The sequence below is a fragment of the Ictidomys tridecemlineatus genome, chromosome 10 (assembly GCF_052094955.1).
Source record: "Ictidomys tridecemlineatus isolate mIctTri1 chromosome 10, mIctTri1.hap1, whole genome shotgun sequence".
Lineage (NCBI taxonomy): Eukaryota > Metazoa > Chordata > Mammalia > Rodentia > Sciuridae > Ictidomys > Ictidomys tridecemlineatus.
In genome coordinates this window covers 50,438,607-50,458,145 of record NC_135486.1, presented here as the reverse complement: position 1 = coordinate 50,458,145, position 19,539 = coordinate 50,438,607, and the positions used below count along the sequence as shown (strand labels likewise).

The 19,539-nt window shown below is 44.1% G+C and overlaps 1 protein-coding gene and 1 long non-coding RNA gene across 5 annotated transcripts in view; one reads left to right on the top strand and one right to left on the bottom strand.

The window, feature by feature from the left end:
* The window catches only part of Cnih3 (cornichon family AMPA receptor auxiliary protein 3), a 111,792-nt gene that overhangs the window by 29,955 nt on the left and 62,298 nt on the right, over positions 1–19,539 (bottom strand). The window lies entirely within an intron of this gene.
* Positions 12,316–14,612, top strand: LOC144367245 (uncharacterized). The gene is made up of 2 exons (XR_013426577.1): positions 12,316–12,433; positions 13,523–14,612. It is a non-coding gene; the product is annotated as an uncharacterized LOC144367245 (long non-coding RNA).

Below are 19,539 nucleotides of genomic sequence, written 5' to 3'. Positions count from 1 at the left end.
AACCCAGGACCCTCTTTTCCCCTCTCATTATGCCTACTTCAACTCACAACACAGGAATATCCACTGACGTGTTGGGGGAGTAATAGGGAGGAACCCTGTTGCCTGGGACCTGAATGCCCAAGGCTGCATGGATTCTCTTTCTGATTCCTACAGGCAGGCAACAGGCTCCTGTGCCCAGGGTGCAGAGCCTGCCTCCTCAGCAACACCAGCTCGGAGCCCACACCTTTCTGATATTCACTCTCTTTCCCGTACCTGAAGGTGCAGGGTGCCACCATCCCTTTCATGTAGCAGGCTGGATGTGACATTGTATTTTAAAACCTCATCTGGACTCTACTGTCTATCCTAGATTAGTTTAAAACTCAGACTGATGGAGAAGTGTGATTCATTAGCCCTCCTTACCCCCAATAGTGAGTTTGAGGCTTAAGGAGTAGACAGAGGAAGATTCCCAATCAATGGTTAAAAACCTTCTATCTCTTTACAATTCCAAAGTCATTTTAAAATGACATTGAACTTTTTGAGGAGTCCCTGACTGTGGATAGATTTCAAAAGTTCCTCCCTGATATTTCCAGTGTGCAATAGGGTTGATTCTGTTGCCTGGAATTATAAAGAGATCGAAAGATATGAAGAATGGGTCTGGGGGCTACAGAAAAGGAATGATGACTCAATCTCCTGTGTTGGAGGAGACACACTCTGGAGAGAGCAGAGTCTTACTTACAAACCCACATGGCGCTAGACAGACCAAGAGTGGAAGGAGAGGAGGTGATCTGAAGGACAAACGTCCCATCCAATGGATCATCAACTACCCAGCTTTAGCTAATTGCTGTCTTGAAGAATATGAATTCACTATTGCCAGATCCTGTGCATTTTTTTCTCAAAAGAAGCTTGAAATCCAGATTTGTGTGTGTGTGTGTGTGTGTGTGTGTGTGTGTGTGTGTAGGTTTTTCAGATTCTTAAAATACTAAATAGGTCAAATAAAACAAATTTGAAGACTGTATCTGACCCACAGGCCATCACTTGAAACTCTTAGTATGAAACAAGAAGAAAACAAAGTCAAGGGTAAAACTGATGCCTACACTTACCTGCATTTGGGGTGTAAAGGAAGAGAAGGAGATGAAAAAGTGACAGAGATGAATGTGCACAAATCACAGGAAAACTATGATACTGTCACACCCAGGAAACCAAAAAGAAGTAGGTGCTAGTGTCATATTACAGAGAGGTCAGAGAGGAATCCAACAAAGAAGTCGGTCTATTGGATATGGTAATTGGGACGTCATTGGTGACCTTCAAAATATCAGTTTCACCAGAATGAAAGGAACATCTGCTAGATTGCAAGAGATTCTGAGATGAGTAGGAGTGAGGAAGAGCAGGCAAGAAGTGCAAATGACTCTTTCCAGAATTTGGCAATCTATGAAAGAAGTGTGTGGGTTGGTAGCGTGAAGGGTTACCAAGGTCAATGAAATGTTTTTAGAACAAAGAAAATAAGATGTATTTGAAGATGGGAGAAAAAGAGCTGAGAGAGAAAAGGTCCTCGGAAGAGAGGGCGTGGGTTTAGATTTGCTCCAGTGTGAGTTAGAAGGACACTGAATCACGGATTAGCATAAGAATGGGCTCAGAAAGAAGTGCCCTGAGAAAGGAAAGAAGGTTTAGAGAGATGTAAGTAGATGAGAAAGAAGGGATTGGAGGGAAATAGAATTGTTGGGAAATTTAAGGAAGGTAAAGGAAGTCAGGGGTAGCTCATGGAGGCAGGATGATCCGGAATAGGTAAGTCAGGGGACAGTTGAATGGAGAAGGATCCTGTAGTTAGAGGATGAGAATTCTTGAGGACAGGGATGGTCTCTGGCAGTGCCTGGGGTTCCACAGCAGAGAGGAAAAACAGGTCAATAAAGACAGGATAACAATAAGGGCAGAACATTCCCTTCTGTGCCTTCCTACACTGCTGTATACAATAGGTGGTCCTGAGGAGCAGGTACCGTTCACCAGCTCTGTATTTGGCAGCCAGGGTTCTTGCTGGCCATGACACTCAAATTAATGGGCATATAAAGATCGTGTTAAAATGCAGATATATGACCCCATAGATTTGGGTGGGACAGGAGATTCTGCATTTATAAAAGCTCTCGGGTGATGCCAAAGTTGCTGGCCCATGGATCACTGGAACAGCAATATTCTAGGGGATGTCCAGGACCCCTGTTACTCATTGGCCATGTTGTTCAAAATAATGTGCATCTGAAGATCTTGTTAAAATGCAGATGATGCTATGGGAACTGCCATGGTTTGAATATGGATAGTGTCCCCAAAGGTCCATATGGTAAAGGCTTACTTGTCAGGGTGGGTGGTGCTTCTGGGAGGTGGGGGAACCTTTAGGAGGCGGGGCTTAGGCCATTGGGGGAAGGCCCTCAAAGGGGATTTTGGGGCCTTGGTCTCTTCTTCTTCCTTTTTTTGCTTCCTGGGTCATGAGGTAAAAGGTTTGCTCCACCACATGCTGCCTTGTCAGAGACCTAAGGGAATGGACTTACTAGGAAAAGTAGGGATCAGAGTGGCTTGTGACTGTGAATAATTAATAACAAATATGATGGGGGGCCAGGGCCATGCATGGAAGTCACATGCAAACTGGGGCTCTTCCAAAGAGTGGAAGCATCAGGGAAGCTGGAAGAGGCAGCCCCCAGGCCAGCATCCTGTATGCTTATTTTTACATATAAATATTTATATGGGGTAAACAAAATACACAGTCCTCTATTGAAGTGCTTCTCAACCCTACTGCACCCTGGAAATATCTGGGGAACTTTTGAAATCTATCCACATTCAGGGACTCTTCAAAAAGGTCAATGTCATTTTAAAAGATTGGACAGACTGTTCTAGATTAAAGGAGACTCTGGGAAACATGACATCTACATGCAATGTATGATCCTTGATTAGGCCCTGAATTTAAAAAAAAAAAACTATAAGAAATATTATTGGAAAAATAAGAAAAATGTGAATATGAAGTACAATAAGTTATCATCATTATAACCAGTTCTTGGGTGTAATAATGATATTGTGGTTGAGTGAGTATGTATTTAAGGATGAAGATCTATGACGTGTACAATTATATATGGTCCAACATATATTGGGCTGGGAAGCTGATAAAGCAAACAGCGTGCTGATAAAAGTGATGAATTTTATTCTATTATTATTCTATTCTTTCAACATTCCCTTGCACTTGATATTTTTCAAAAGAAAAAGTTGAGAGAGACTCTGTGGGGGTGGGACCTTGCATCTGGATCCCTGAGTTATAAAGCATCCCCAGGGGATACAAATATGAATAATCCTGCATCATATTATCTACTGCTGACTTTAACCCTTGCAGAAAGTCCCCTGCTAGCTGTGAGAGCCTTTAGGATCCTGCAGAGCCACACACCCTTGATAAACACCTTCTGACCCAGCTGCTGCTTTTAAGAGAGAAGGGACAGGTATGCACTCTTCTTTGAAGACCAGGACTCACTTGCCAGTCTCAGCAGTGTCCTGCTGTGTAGGGGATACCAGTTTCCTCACCTCATAAGGACACACACCAGCCACTCTTCCACCTACCGCCCTGCCCCTTGGCACCCACAGTGGGCACTGTAGGTGTAACCCATGTGGCTGCCTTCTGAGTAGCCATCTAAGCCCTCATTTTACTTCAAGTTCACCCTGAGAGGCATACAGACCGTGGACACAGTGCAGCTCATTAAGCTGGCCTCATCGATGGCCTGGGAAGCACTGCTTTCACTGCCATCCTTCACTCACCCTGACTTAGACTGCACCAGAGACCAATGAGGAAAGCCTACTGGGCAGCAGCGACTCGGCGCACTGAGGGGAAGGGCATGCAGGAGCTTCCCTCCTTCTGCCTAAATATCCACCCTCTGCTGATCCAGCTGGTGGCTGGTGGTAGGACTACTAGACCCCTACAGAACCCGGAAATAGTCCCTCTGCTTAAAAATACTAGGAATATTTTTGCCTTGTGAAAAAAGGATGAACTTTCATCTTTTAGGAAACAAATTGTTTCAGAAACTCTTAGTTCAAGAACCAGGTGGGGATGCTTAAAAGAGTCAACCACGCAGGTCAAGGAACTTGTGCTAATAGGAAATCAGTAACTGGCCATTATCATTGCCAGGTCCGCAGAACGATTAAAAGTGCAGTTCTAACATTTGTAAAGTGCTCTTTGGGGCACTGTCTTTCCAATTTGGCTGCACACTGTGATTGCTTGGGGAGTTTTAAAAAATACTAATGCTGAGTCCCATGCCCAGATATTCTGACTTAATCTGTTAGGGATAAATTCTAGGCATCAGGATTTTTAAAACTTCCTCTAGATGAGTCTTATGTACAGCAAGGCTTGAGGCTGTCTGCAAAGCTAGCTTCATCATTCACATTCCTTAGCACATACAAGCCGCCCTTGGTGACTTGGTGGCTGATCTGGAGGTTGGCTTTCACCTCTCCTCTTCAGTGCACAGAGCCATATGGGATGCACAGACACCAGATCATTGGCTTCTCGAAAGTCTCCTGACCTTCCCACAATGGAAATAGGCTTTGACCAGTTGTAATCAGGGGGCCTTAAGAAGTCAGAGGAGTCTCCAGCTGTGGAAAGAAACAGGGCAGTGCTCTGCCCCTGCCTGCTCTTGGTGGCATGCATAAAACGCTGAGGCCCAGGCCTGACCTCCTGAGTTTCCAATTAGGTAATGAGGTTTGGGCATGGAAATTAAAAGTAAACCCTTACAACTGGTGTGTTACTATAGGCCCAGAAGGAGAAGGAGGGGCTGTTGGCTGAAGGAGAATTCCTGAAGCTTCCAATTGAGGATAGGAGATGCTCAAGGATGGAGGGGGCAGGACAGTGAGGGAAAGGAAAGGAGTGGGAAGTCAAGTCCTGGTGTCTGCATGGGCTCCAGCAGCAGTCTCCACCTCAGCAGGCCATTCAAAATCCACCTCTAGGGAGCTTTTGAAAACACATGCTTCTTTGACTAACTAGGTGAGACTGGGGATGGGATCCCTGGGTTTTAGAAGCCACCCTCCCTAGCCCCCAAAGATTTGAATGTGGTGCTGAGATTTGAGGAATGCCAATCTGTGAGGACAAATTTCTGACAGCTCAATTCTGTGTCTAGCTGGGGAGCCTAGGGTGCCCCCCTCTGCAACAAATCAGGCTGCAGGGGCCCCCAAGACCATCTAGTCATTGATGATGCTGTACAGGGAAATAGACACCCTTTTACAGTGCTGATTGGAATACAAATTGCTTCAAACTTATTGGGAAAGTAATTGGTAATTTTTTAAAAAGTACAAATTCTAGCCTTACAATCTTACTTCTTGGGATAGGAGGACACACACACACACACACACACAAAATGGTTTTGCAAGTTTGCTGGTAGGGGCCAACTAAACAAAACTGAAAACACATAATGTCTATAAATATGGAAATTACTGAAAATTTTATGTGTACTATGGAATACTATGTAAGTTTGTGCAATCATTTTTAAGAGACATCTATAGCTTTTGACCTATTGGAGTATCCATGATGTAATGGCACAGGGAGAAACAAACCAGTTACAGCATTCCCCCATCCTTATTCTCAGGAGATATGTTCCAAGACCCTCTATGGATGCCTGAAACCTCCCATGGTATCCAACCCTATTATTTCGTGCCTTTTCCATCTTAACTAAGCACTGATTATGTATTGTGGCTATAAGTTTTAAAGCTTGCGGTACATCCACAAAACTAGCAGGAGTTTATTTTCCTTTCTTCACAATTTCACTCAACTACTTTTATAAATTTTAAAAATGAATAAAGGAAAGCCAAAGAGCAAGCTCTGGGATAAGACCTGGATTCAAATTCTGGGTTTGAGTGAACTCGCTTATATTACTTAATCTCTCTGCCACTCCTTTTCCTCGTACACTGCAACTAGCAAGGCCAAAGTCAAAGGACTGCCCAATCCCTTTAGAGAACTCATCTCACCTCCATGTATTCTAGATGTTATAAATTTATGATACTTGTTTGCCCAGTGAGGTTTTGATCTTGTTTTGTTTCCATCCCTTCTTTCTATGACCCTATTTCTCCCTTTTGAAAAGGGAATGCTTGCTCTGCAACACTGTGTATTGTACATATGTATCTAGTGTTTTTTATTTTTGCAGGATCATAGTCAAGAGTTGGCTGTGAGTCTCAGATGAGACTTAGGACTTGATTTTGAGGCCATGCTGGACTGTGATGACTGTAAAGGCTCTTGATTATAAACTAAATGCATTTTATATTGTGAGATGCTTTGAGGGGTCAAGGATGAAATACCATGGCTTGAATATGAGATATCCCCCAAAAGTTTCTATGCTAAGGTAGATAAGTTAAGAGGTGAACTGATAGACTATGAGACTGTAACCTAATCAGTGCATCCTAGTTTGAATGGACTGAGTGATAATCATAGAAAGGTGGGATGGCTAAAGGGGGTCGGTTGCTGGGACATGCTCTTGGGGATTGTGTCTTGTCCCCTCGCTCCTCTCTCCCTGTATTTCTGTTTCCCGGCCACCATGAAGTATGCTGCCTTCCTTCACCCTATCCCTTAGCTATGACTTTCTGTTTCACCTCAGGCTCAGAGCAATGGAGTTGGCTGACCGTAGACTGAACCTGAGAGGCCATGAGGAACAATGAACATTTCTCTTCTAAGTGTTTCTTTTTGGATATTTTAATCACAGTGATGAAAAACTGATATATATGTGTGTGTATATATGTATATATATACACACACATATGTGTATCACATATGCTATATGAAAGTATATGTATATATGCATATACACATCACATATAATTTCATGCTGAAAGCTAAATGGGACCCTAATGATAATTTTTCCATCTATCAATATGTTTAGGAGTATAGAAAAGATATTCCTTATTTCCTGTGTTTACTCAGATTATATAAAAAGACACAGAGTATATTTCCATATTAAAAACTATCTGTAAGTACTATATATTCTGAGAATTATGGAATAAATTGTTTATGAAAAAAATAGGTGGTGGGGGGGAATCCCAATGATGTCCACATTAGTAAGCTGAAATCTTACCCCTGAATCAGCAGGGGGAGGGTCACAGCATTGAACACATGAGAATGGCTAAAATATTTCCATAACATCTCTTATTGAATTACTTTATAAGGCATATAATATGTAAGATGTTACACAAAGTGCTTGGGTAGACTGTCTCACTTAATAGAGCCCTTTCTGGTGTCCTGTTCTCGGACTTCCACCTCCAGAACGGTGAGAACTAAATGTTTGTTATTTAAGCCACCCAGTGTTTTGTTACAGCAGCACAGATGGATTAAGACTGCATTGAAGACCTATCTTCCAGGTCTAGGTAACTTTGCTTCCTCCAGCAAAGGAAAAGAATCTAAGTCCCCTTTTCACCTTCTATATACAATAGTGACCCCCTCACTGGCCTCCCAGAAGCTTCTGCAGGAATGACTTCTTTGGCACATCCTGCAGAATATTCTGAGTGGTCAGTGTTCTTTATGATTTCCTTCAGCTCCAGAATGGGTCATGCTGTCCTGCTTCCAAGTGACAACTTCTGGGCAGCATCATGCCTGGGATCTCCTGGGAAGGGATGTCCTACAAACAAAAATAGTTACAATAATTATATAACTTCAGCCCCACTCAGCAATTGGCACTTCTGTGGAAGCTCATATCTGTGTACGTGGGTTTGGTCCTGACCCTGTGCCTCCTGGGGAGACAGGAACTGGAGCTAATTAAGATGATGAATGACCCATGCTTTGTCCAATGTGCTAAGTTAACCATCTAGGCGTGGGTGACTGGCTCTGCGCTGCTCCCTGAAAGGAGTGTGATTGCAAGAAGCAGAGCCCAGTTCCTTTTGTTTGTGCTGCCTCCCCTAGACAATGATGGGGGAAATTCTTCACAGACTTTGCTCACAATAAGTTTGCTTTTTATTCTGATAAACAGCTCCCTCTTTTCTGAATGACACCTGTGATGATGGGGAAATGCAAGAAATCCAAACCCAGGAGTTCACTATTCACCCTATTTGCCAAGGAGCAGAATTAGCATTCAAGGATAGACCAATGTGTCTCCTTTCATCCAATCGTTGCCTTTTTATTTTTTTCCTTTAGTACCAGGGGTTGAACCCAGGGCCTCACACATGCTAGGCAATGCTACATCCCCAGTCTTTTTTATTGCTCCTCCTGCCTCAGCCTCTCCAGTAGCTGGGATTATAGGCATGCACCACTGAGTCCACCTCCCTTCATCCAAGAGGATGTTGTTTCCAAAAACAGTCTTTCCTGGCGCATGCATCCTCCCATGGGTTGTCTCATGCCCTCTCCCCCCAAATTCATCTTGAGGTGTTAGGAGTCAAGGTCTTTTATTCATGTATTTAACAGAAGAAGGAAAATCTTCTGATTACACATACTTTTATTCTTTCCATTATTTGCTCTTCCTTCCTGATATCTATATGAGATAGGAATTTGAGATACTAGGCTCAAAGGAAGTGCCCAGGAACCATTGAAATACAGGAAACATCAATGAACAATTGCAACTCCTCAGCGACTGGCCCTTGGCTGGTGCCCTTGACCTATGCCCTTGTAATATGCAGGCAAAGTGCAGAGGCAGGGAAAACCAGTACAAAACTGTGAGGTTCCACCCTGGCTCCACCTCTAGTCCAGACCCCAGTAGCTGACCCCCTATAATACATCCCACACCAATGGGTGGCTCTCTCTCCTTCTGGAGGTAGCCCGCATTCTCTCTGAATATGTATCTACAAAATAAACCTCTGTCTATACCTTTGGAGCATGCTGAAATTCTTTTCCATCATGTAGCCAAGAACTCTGCTGATGCTGAGTCAAATTTCCCCTTGTCCCCAGGAGCTCCTTCTCCGGAGACATGTCTTCCTCCATGACACTATTATCCCATCTTTTGTCATTTACCTCCTGTTTTGAGGACCTCCTTTTGATTCCTTTGCTAATCATGGATTCTCTTGGTTTTCCTTCATCTGGGAATAACTTTGAGCCAAGTATTAAAAGTATATTAAGGTTAAGTGAAGTCATTATGGAGGATCTTAATCCAATACGACTGGTGTCCTTATAAGAAGAGGAAATGATGACACAAAAGAAAGACAAGTCATGAAAAGCTACAAGGAAAAGACACCATCCGAAATCCAATGAGGAAAGGCTCAGAAGGGACCAACCCTGCAGAGACCTGGGTCTGGTACTTCCAGCCTCCCAGACTGAGAGACAATACATGTCTGATGTCTAAGAGTCCTCCCCACCCTGCAGTCTAGGGAATGGAATCAGGGTGGCCATGCGTGACTAAAACAGCTCCCCAGAGGGACAGTCTAAGGGGCATCGTGTCCTCACAGGCTCTTTCTCCCAAGACAGTTTCCCAAGTCTCTTAAAATTGAGAAGATGCTTTTGTTCAAAACCTTTTATCTCATTTCTGACTTGGAGGGTGAAACTCCGTTAACTAAGGGATGGTAGGTAGTCTGATTAGAGAAGGATAAGAGGCAGAAGACTGTGGGACTGGATAAAAACTGCTATGTCCAGGGTGGCACTGAGTGTCTTCTGAAAATCCTGAAGATGTTGAAATGTCTGGAGAAAGTAGGGGAATATGTCTTTACCCCTTGCATGGAGGCTCAGAGACTACTAGAAAGGGCAGGCCTTTGGGGGGCAGAAGCCAAATTGAATCCAGAATCAGTAAACTGTAATGAATAACTGTTGTTAGGGACCAAGGCAAGAGTGTAACCCCTCAGAGCCCCAGCTCCCCCATCTCAAAGGGCATTATAAGAATATTCGGGAAAAGTGCCCGGTGCAGCCATTATGGAGTTTGTTCTACTCACTCACTCCCTCGTTCACTCTCTCTGTCCACAAAGCCTTAACCAGCCACATGCTGCTTTCTCGGCAAAACACTGAGCAGTGAACAAGAATCACAGTCAATGCCTCCACTGACTCTGCAGTCTGCTGAGGAAAGCAAACATTTCACAAAGTAGTCTACCTTCTGACTTTTCCCTTCCACACCTGCCTTCCTTTTAGAGTTGGGAATATTTGTGCACTGAATTTCTTTATCAGTAACCAGAACAACCCAACATCCACCATTCTTGGTTTCTATCACCAGGTGACATCATCCCTATCAAAAACACTGGAAGTGGTACCTATTCAAGTCTAGTACATGCAGAGGATTTTACTGGCCCTCTCAGAAGATGTATCATTGATCACATCCTTAACACCTCCTGCTCATGTAATCTGGACCACATCTTCCCCGCTCCAACAAATTCCTATGTTGAAGTCCTAAGCCCCAGAGTGTGATGGTACGCAGAGAAAGAGTCTTTAAAAAACTAATTGAGGTTAAATGAGGTCAGGAACTTGCCCAAGTGGCTTCTTGATTTGGTTCCCACCAGGACACCAGCAACATTGGCACTACCTTTTGCTGATGCGCTGAGTGGTAACAGCAGTGATGTCACCACCGAAGGGCCACAATGGCAGAGCTGTTCTGGTGAGGCGTGCTCCCCGCCCACCTCCCTGTGCTATAACCGATGATCATTGTCCAGGATTTCATCACTGCTCTGACCATTTGGCAGACACAGAAAGGGAACAGTATGGTTTTTCTGTCCCCTTATAATAATGGCACTTTGCATTTGTATAGCACATTTAAGTTATTCAGTGCGTTTTCTTGTCTATTGCTGGGTCTTACCCTAATGAAACAAAACTCCATGTGTTGTATAATTGTCTGTGCCACAGAGACAGTTTAGGAATCGGAGCCAGTGGAAGCTGGTGCTGGAAGAGGACCAATGCCCTAAATTGCTTAAAGAATAACAAGTCCCATACAAGTTGCAAATAGAGCCAGCATGATAACTTGGAGATGCAGCTTTTCCTTGGGGAGAAGATACATCTGGAGCAAGCAAATCAATTTAGCACAAGTTGGGGCCCAAAGGAATTCTCATCCACGTTCCAGGGCTCTCTCAGCAGCCTCTTTCTCACTACAGGCTGATGCCTGGTTTTAGCTTTAGGGAGGGGCAGAGGAGTTGGAGATGGTGAGAGGCAAAGACTGGGTAAAGCAGCCAAGAATAAGAGGGTATTAGGATTTGGTAAGATGGGCTCATTTTGTGGCCCAGAAACATAACTTACAAATGTTTCCTGCTTCTTCAGCAATTTGAAAAAAAGGGCAAGAATGAGGATCTGGAAGGGTAAACATCTGGGGGTTTGAAAAACAGAATTTGGGGGCTCATCTGGAAGCAAAGTTTGCTCCAAGAAAAACAAGTTGTCCCTGTGTTGTCTGAGACGAGTCATCCTGCTGGGCCGACCCTCCCCCCCGAAGTGAGGCTCTGACTTCTGCAGTCCACTCTGGCCCCCGTGGGCAAATTATTGCTTTTACTCCAGTGCCATTTAGAAAATGATGGCTCTCTAAATCATACCCTGGGGACAGAGAGCGTGAAAATGCCTCCCTACCTGTGTGGCTGAAGCCTGCCTACCCTTCAACTCCGTGATTCGCAGTCCGGCTGCACATTAGAATCACCCAGGGAGTTGTTAAAATCCCAGGACCCGGGCTGGGCTCCAGACCAATTAAATCAGAAACCACAGGGGTGGGACCCAGGCAACCATATTTTTTAAGCTCTCCGGGTATTTTTAATGTACAGCCAAGGATGGAAACCAGAACTCTAACTACATCCATTATAATGCTCACCCACAGGGATTGAGGGATGCTCTGTGGGACAAAGTATATCACACCTGCCACTGACCTTTCTTCGGTCTCTTCCACGTGTCTTAACTGCATGCTCAGCAGTGAAAATTCTGCCTCGTGCATTATGGAAATGATAGTCAGTGGGATTATGTGGTTGCTGGTCTCATGTTCATTAATCTGTTTATCGAATTAACATACATCAGAATCTGCTAGGTAATGCAGCAGGTACAGAAACAAAGAGGACATGATCCTTGCCTTTGAGATTACAAGTGTGTGATGCATGGGTTCAGGCAACCACCATGTACGGCTTCATGTGATTAGGGCTTTGAGGGACTCTCAGGCAGGCATGCTGAGAAAAAGCAAGGCCTGAGCATGCCTTCACAACCAACCTATCACACACACACACACACACACACACACACACACACACACACACACACACCACAGCACATAATACAGGACTGTGTAGATGGTAGGAGCTAAATGGATTCCAGTTGAATGAATGAACGGATTCAGATGGGTACTCAGTGTGTCCCATCAAGGCTGACCCCAGGACTTCTTATCTCCCTCCTTCCCTCACCATGTCCAGCTTCCTCTAGGTTCCATCTAATAGAACTCAACTTGTGTTTTCTCCTCTAACTGCCCTTGAAGTTCCAGGGAGTACATCAGTACCTGTGTGCCCTGCACTGGCTGCTCTGCTGGCTGAATTCTTCCCTAAGAAAGAAAAACAGAGTGAGAGATTGATTGTAAGGAATTGGATCACACGATTGTAATTGGTAAGTCCAGAATCTGCATGGTGGACAGGCTGGAAATCTCAGCAAGAACTGGTGTTACAGTTGATATCTGCTGCAGAATTCCCTCTTGCTCAGGAGAAGTCAGTCTTTTTGTTCTATTAAGGCCTTCAACAGATTGGATGAGGCCCACCCACACTACAGAGGGTGTTGTCAATCAAATGTGGTCATCCCTGCTGAAATTTAATTGCCCAAGCTGAAATTTAATTGCCCTAGGTAATGGTACTAACAGGTGGTGGGGCCTTTCAGAGGTGTTTAGATCAAGAAGGAATTAATGTAGTTCACCCAGAAGAACAGGAAGCGTTACTACATGAGTGGGCTATTATATGGCAAAGTTACCCTTTATGTTTTCTGTATTCTGCATATACTCACCTGACCGTCTTCTTTCTATCGTGAGTTGAAACAGCATGAGACCCTCACCAGAAAGCTGAATGTATGCCGATGCATGCTCTTGGTATTTCTAGCCTCCAAGACCATGAGCCAAAAGAAACCTATTTTCTTTACCAATTATCCAGCCTCAAGTGTTCTATCAACAGAAAATGAGCTGAACCAGATGATCTGCTTTATTCAAAATCCACCCATTTAATTGTCAATCTCATCCAAACACCACCACAAAAACATCCAGAATAATGTTTGACCATAGCCTGGCCAAGTTGACACATAGAATTAGCCATCATGGATGGAGAGGAATCTATATTTCAGGATCTGAGATTTAATAATCTACCCCAATGTGTATAGACCACTCTCAATACTCCATCCTACATTCATGGATAGTTTCAGGGTTTCTCCTCCCACTACCTCCAAGGTTGATGGACTTCTTCCCTTTCTGAGGCTGGGGGGGGGGGTTCCCAGTTGCACGTTGATCTATCTCAAAGCCAACTTTCTGTCAATCTTGGGGTGAGAAGTTGTTCCCTCCACACAGGGCCACAGCACAGCAGGACGTGGAGATGCCCCTGCAGCCCAGGGATCTGCTTCTCCTGGGCCGCCTCCAAAGGAGTTGGCAGCTGGCCACAGTGCCTACTTACTGTCAACTTCTCTTGGTTGAAGCTCTTCTTTTCCTTTCTCCCTCAACAGATCTAACTCTCCAGACCACAGGGAGCTTTTCTGGGAGCTGCTTATGAATCACCACTACATCCTCCAGACATTCCAATCATCCATCTTGGTCTCCCTACCCTGGCTACCCATGGGACTTTTTCAAAATACAGATACCTAGATACCTAGATCCTTCCAAGACTTCCTGCAACAGAACTTGCTGGATGTGGGTCTTCAGCAGATGTGTGTTAAAAATGCTCCACAAGGGACTCTAATATACAAAAGACTAGAAACCACACAGGTCCACTAAGGACACATAGAAAAGAATGGCAGGCTCTGTTGGCTGCCTCCTGGTGCTATGCTAGCAGGTGAATTTCCACAATAAGGACACCAACGTTTCCCTGAAGGCTCTCTATATGCTTTGCCCTGTAACTGTGTAGTCCCTCCCACTCAGACCCTGGGTATGGCCTCATGACTTGCTTCAGCCAACAGAACACTAGTAGATTTGATGCAGACTGAAGCTTGAAAAAAAAAATCTCTTGTGCTTTTCCACTTCTCCTCTATGAAGTAGAAACAAGCCTGGGGTGGCCACAGGAGGATGAGATGTGGAGCAGAGGCCAATATCCCAGCAGAGGTCAACCTCCCAGCAGAGGCCAAACTAGATTAGCTAGTTTATATATGTGACCACCAAATATGCAAATGAGCCCCAGCAGAGACCCGAAGAATGTTCCTCTACCCCTGGCCCAACCCAAGGCCCACAACCAACCAGATGACCCTGGACTCATGAGAAACACAACATGGCATTTATGGTAAGCTGATTTGATGCCTTACAGTGGTGGCAACAGAAGGAGAGGACCCAGCAGCTATCTAGATAGCAGTGAAAAGCCAGTGCCCTCTTACTTGTTAGGGACTTGTTCGACAAGCCCTTCATGTCCCCTGCTGCAGCCCTGGGAGAGAAGTGAAGTGAGGACAGGCCCAGTCTCTGGCCGCCGCCAGCTTCCGGTTCAGCAACCCCATGACAGCACTGCTATTTACTCAGAGAGGAAAATGCTCCACCTTTCCCTCTGACTAACAAAGAGTCGGCCTCAGAAAGCATCTGAAAATAAATTATACATGAGACATGGTGTCTGAACCAGTTGCAAGTTTTGTTCCAGGATATTTTTACTTTTCTTAAACATTCCCTTCAGGGGTGAACTATCCTACCAAGAAGTTAAAGAGAATTAGAAAGGAGGCTTAAAGGAATCCACTTGGTCCCATCAGTGGTGAGTAAAGAATAAGATATGGTCCCTGAGGCCATAGATGGCTTTCAGGATTTGTATCTTCCCTTTAAAATAGCTGAGCCGTATTCCTATAGTGGTGGTCCTTAGGGAGTGTGTTTCAAAGAGAACCAATAATTTCCTCCATAATGTGAAGATTTAAAATGTAGGCTCTTGGGGGGGGGGGCTGGGATTATGGCTCAGTGGTAGAACCCTTGTCTAAAACATGTATACATTGGTTCGATCCTCAGCACCACATAAAAATAAATAAAATAAAGTTATGTCCATCCACCATTAAAAAATAATAATAATAAAATGTGGAGTCTTATCAGATCATCTCTCCTTCAGATCCCACATCTATCACTTATGAACTGTGAGACCCTGGGATATAGACTAACCTCTATGCCTCAATTTCCTTAACTGTTCAGTGGGACCATTAATAGAGACTACTTTTAGGATTGTTCTGGGGATTAAAAGAGTTACTACTTTTTAAAAGATTAGTGTAGTCACTCAAGAAATGTAAACAGCTATTATTATTGTCACGGTGTAGAAATGCCCCAAGGAAAGAGAATTCTAATCTGGAAGACTTCTCTGCATCAGGGATGGTCTCTCTAGGCATACCACACAACTGCCTCTGAATTTATGTGTCCCTTTTTACTGCATTATGTCTTGCCTTTAAAATACTCCTTTCCCTCCAGCCCTGCAGGAAGACTGTACTAACAGCTTTGAAACCAAGACAATCGCAATCACTTTTGTGGCAAGGAATGCTGTAGCTAGAGAGAAGGTGCCACTTTCCCCATTCTTACATAGTTAATGCATGACAAATATTATGCACCAAAGCAACGTGGTTCGCTTGTTCTTTCTTTTCTTCTTTCTTTATTTTTCTCAATGAATGCCTACTATCATTCAAGCAGTCTCTTAACTAGGCATTAATTAATTGCATGCTCAAAATGGTACTTTTATTGAAGCAAAATTCACATAATATAAAACTATCCATTTTTTTCTTATAGGTTTTTACTTTATAGCACTTTCTTTTTTATTTGTTCTAATTAATTACACATGACAGTAAAATGCACTTTGACACATCATACCTAAATGGAGTATAGTTTCTCATTCTTCTGCTTGAAATTATGGCATTTGCCGGTAAATGGATGGAGCTGGAAAATATCCCGTGCTAAGTGAAATAAGCCAATCCCAAAAAAACAAAGTCCAGATATTTTCTCTGTTATGCAGATACTAATTCACAATAAGGGGGGATGGGGCTAGGGAAGAATACAGTTACTTTGCATTAGGTAGAGAGAAGTAAAGGCAGGGGAGGGTATGGGAATAGGAAGAATAGTAGAATGAATCAGACGTTATTACCCCATGTACATATATGACTACACGACTGGTGTGATTTTATATCATGTACAACCAGAAGAACACGGATCTTTCATGAGGTTCTGGTTCTGGTATAGAAATGCATTTAGTAGCTCCCACTTAGGTCAAATAAATTGGGATGGAATTTAAACCCATCTATTTATAAATTTATAGAATCAACAAATGACTGAACTTTGGCATAACATAACATTTCTTTAAAAAGAAAGATGTTCCCCCTTATAAAAGTGGCACATGCTAATGATATCAAGTTTACCATTGCTATAGTTTGGACCTTGACAGTTCCCTGAAGGCCCAAGTGTTAAAGGTTTGGTCCCAGGGTGGTGCTATTCGGAGGTGGTGGAACATTTAGAATATGGGGCCTAACGGGAGGTCCTCAGGTCATGGGAAATCCTTGAAGGGGATTTCAGGACCCTGTCTCTTCTCTGTCTCTCGTTTCCTGGCTCATGAGGTGAGTGGTTCGCCCCACCATGAGCTCCTGCCAGGACATGCTGCCCTTGCTGGAAGCCCAAAGATATGAAGCCACTCAATCTTGAACTCCAGAACCATGAGTCAAAATAACCCTTTTCTCTCTAGATGTTAATTACCTCAGGTATTCTCCAGTGACAGAAAGCTGACTAATATAGCTATTGCCACAATAATGTTATATAATAACTCACTCCAAAATTCAGTGCCTTAAAACACCAGTCCCTTATACTTGTGCATGTCTAAAGGATCCATGGGCTCGCCAGAGCTAGTGGGCATGGCTCTGAGCCCTGGATCTGCTCAGGGGGGCTCCCCATGCCTCTTATCCTCCTCACATCAATGGGTTAGCCATGCGATTATCTCACTGAACAGAACTGACTTTTCACTGTGAAAGTGTCATATCTCTTTCCCGTTGTCCCCTCTGACCCCTGCTTTTAGAACCACATTATGGAATTTTTGCAATGGATGCAGGCAGCTCCTCACAGCTTCACTATATGACTTCTTTCTACCACAGGGGCATGGCTTAAAAGGGCGACAGGCATAGGTGGCCATTAGTGGGAGCACCTGAGGACTTATCACCACTGTGTCCTTTCCAGCATCAAACCTGGAGCACCTGCCCCCACCCCCCACCCCCCCCACCTCCATCCTCCCCAGTGAACTCAACCCCTAATTCTCACCAGCTCCTCCTCCTCTTCCCCCTCCACGTCTCTATGAGAATGCTTAATGGAGAATGAAAAATATCCTCCACGAGACCCTCTTCCACCCATGAATGCCAGAGAATCTGCAGTGAAACCAGATACATTCTAGGAGAAATTGGGACATGGAATAGAGAACCCCAGAATTGTCAAGCAAAAAGGGACATCCCCAACTAGACAATAAGGCTGTCCCCCACTTGGGCATGCTCAGTCTAGCTCAAATCATCTCAGAGCCATGAGCTCATCTGACTTGGTCTAAGGAGTGTGCGAATTTCCTAGCCACCCCCCTTCCCCCAGGGCAACCAATGCCAAGGTTTGATCATCACAGCTTAAAGCAAGTTTCTCCTGCCCCTCATTTGGACTTGCACTTCAACTCCTTCCCTGGAACCATTCCCTCAACTTGCAAATGCAACAGGAGGCCCCTTGGCAGTCTTTGCCCCGCAAGAACCCCTTATGTGCCTAAAAACATCCATCAAACCTTCCACCATGCGTCCCTCTCCCAAACCCGTACTTTATAGCAGCCCTCAGACCTTACGACAGGCCCTGGTGGGGACAGCCTTGCACGAAGCAAGTGGCTCTTGCTACAGAAAAATGAATCATAAGCACAAGTCGACACCAGCATCCTGCAGTTCAGACAATTACCCAAGGAATACATTTTCTGATAATTATAGAGCTAAAAATGGATCCACTTTGAAAATCCCTTCCTTTCTCCAGAGAAAGCTGAGGAGGTGGTTTAACAACAATCAGCTGCTGAGATGCATCACATTCTGGGGTGTTTGGGAGACTAGTTCCAAGAAATTTCTTGGAAGGTACAGTTCCCAGAAGGTGGTGATGATAACTAGACCCATGAAACCTCCCCACCATCCCCAACTCATGCTCTTAGCTTGGGATTCTCAACTCAGGAGAGACAGGAGGAGACATTTAAAACAAGAGAGACAGGAGGAGGAGGCCCAGGCCATCCTACCCTTGTGATACTGCTGGAACATCACATGACACTCATCTAAGAAAATGAGTGGCGTCGCGGGGAACACCACCAGCCACAGATGATCGCAACCCCCTTCAGCAACAAATGTGGGCACAGGAATATTATAAAGGATTTAAGGCAAGAATGAAGGATCAGGACATTAACATTAATATTTAGCATGTATTGAGCACCTATGTGCTGTGCATATATTTTATCTCATTTAGTTTTCACAACTCCTTAAGGGGGTACTGGGATTGCTATCCCCATGGAGAGTCACACTGAGGCACACGCCAGATAATAAGGGCACAGACAGGATGTGTAAGCAGCCAAAGTTTGCTGGCTTTACCCCCACCCTTTGGGTCTGAAGGCTGAGAGAAGATATTAGGAAGATTAAACACAGACTAAAGAAAGGGTTCAGGGCGTACACATCAAGTAAAGGAAAGGGCCAGGAGAATCTGTAGGTTGGAGCTCTTCCCTGTCAAGACTGAACACAATCTTGAGTTAAATTTGATTTTAAAATTCAGACTGTATGTAGCTAGTAAACATAGTAAAATATGTAAATTTTACTATGTCATGGACACCCCGGAAATGAAGAATGAAAAGATTACTGACTATCCCAGTGTTCCCAAGAAGAAGGATTTATTTAGACTGCACAAGTGCTTGAAGCAGCACTGATTTGGTTCACTTAATAAATATTTATCGGGCATCTTCAACAGGCTACATTCTGTTCTACATTCTATGTCACTAGATGTGACAGTGAGCTAAACAAAATCACTGACCTTCCAGAATTGGCATTCTGGTGGAAGGAGACAGAGGACAGGCCCCGTACCTAAATACATTTGTGAGAACACAGTACAAGAAGTTACCAAATTAAGCAAAAGAGTATGTGAGATATAGCAAGATGCCAATGGCCAGACGATCAGTAGCACCAACAAGTTGAAATTACATTTAGAGGGGCTGGGGATGTGGCTCAAGCAGTAGCGCGATCGCCGGGCATGCGTGCGGCCCGGGTTCCATCCTCAGCACCACATACAAACAAAGATGTTGTGTCCGCCGAAAACTAAAAAATAAATATTAAAATTCTCTCTATCTATATATCTTTAAAAAAAAAAGACAGAAATTACATTTAGAAAGGAAAATGGTCAGTGAAAATGGTCTCAGGTATCCAGGGCACAGAGACACAGAGGTGAAGAACTAACAATCGAACTGTAAGAAAGTAGACATGCTTCTGACAAGAAGATAAGTAGGAGAAAGATTCCTTGAAGGAATAAAGCTGTAGGCATGTGGCTTATTTCTGCTTCA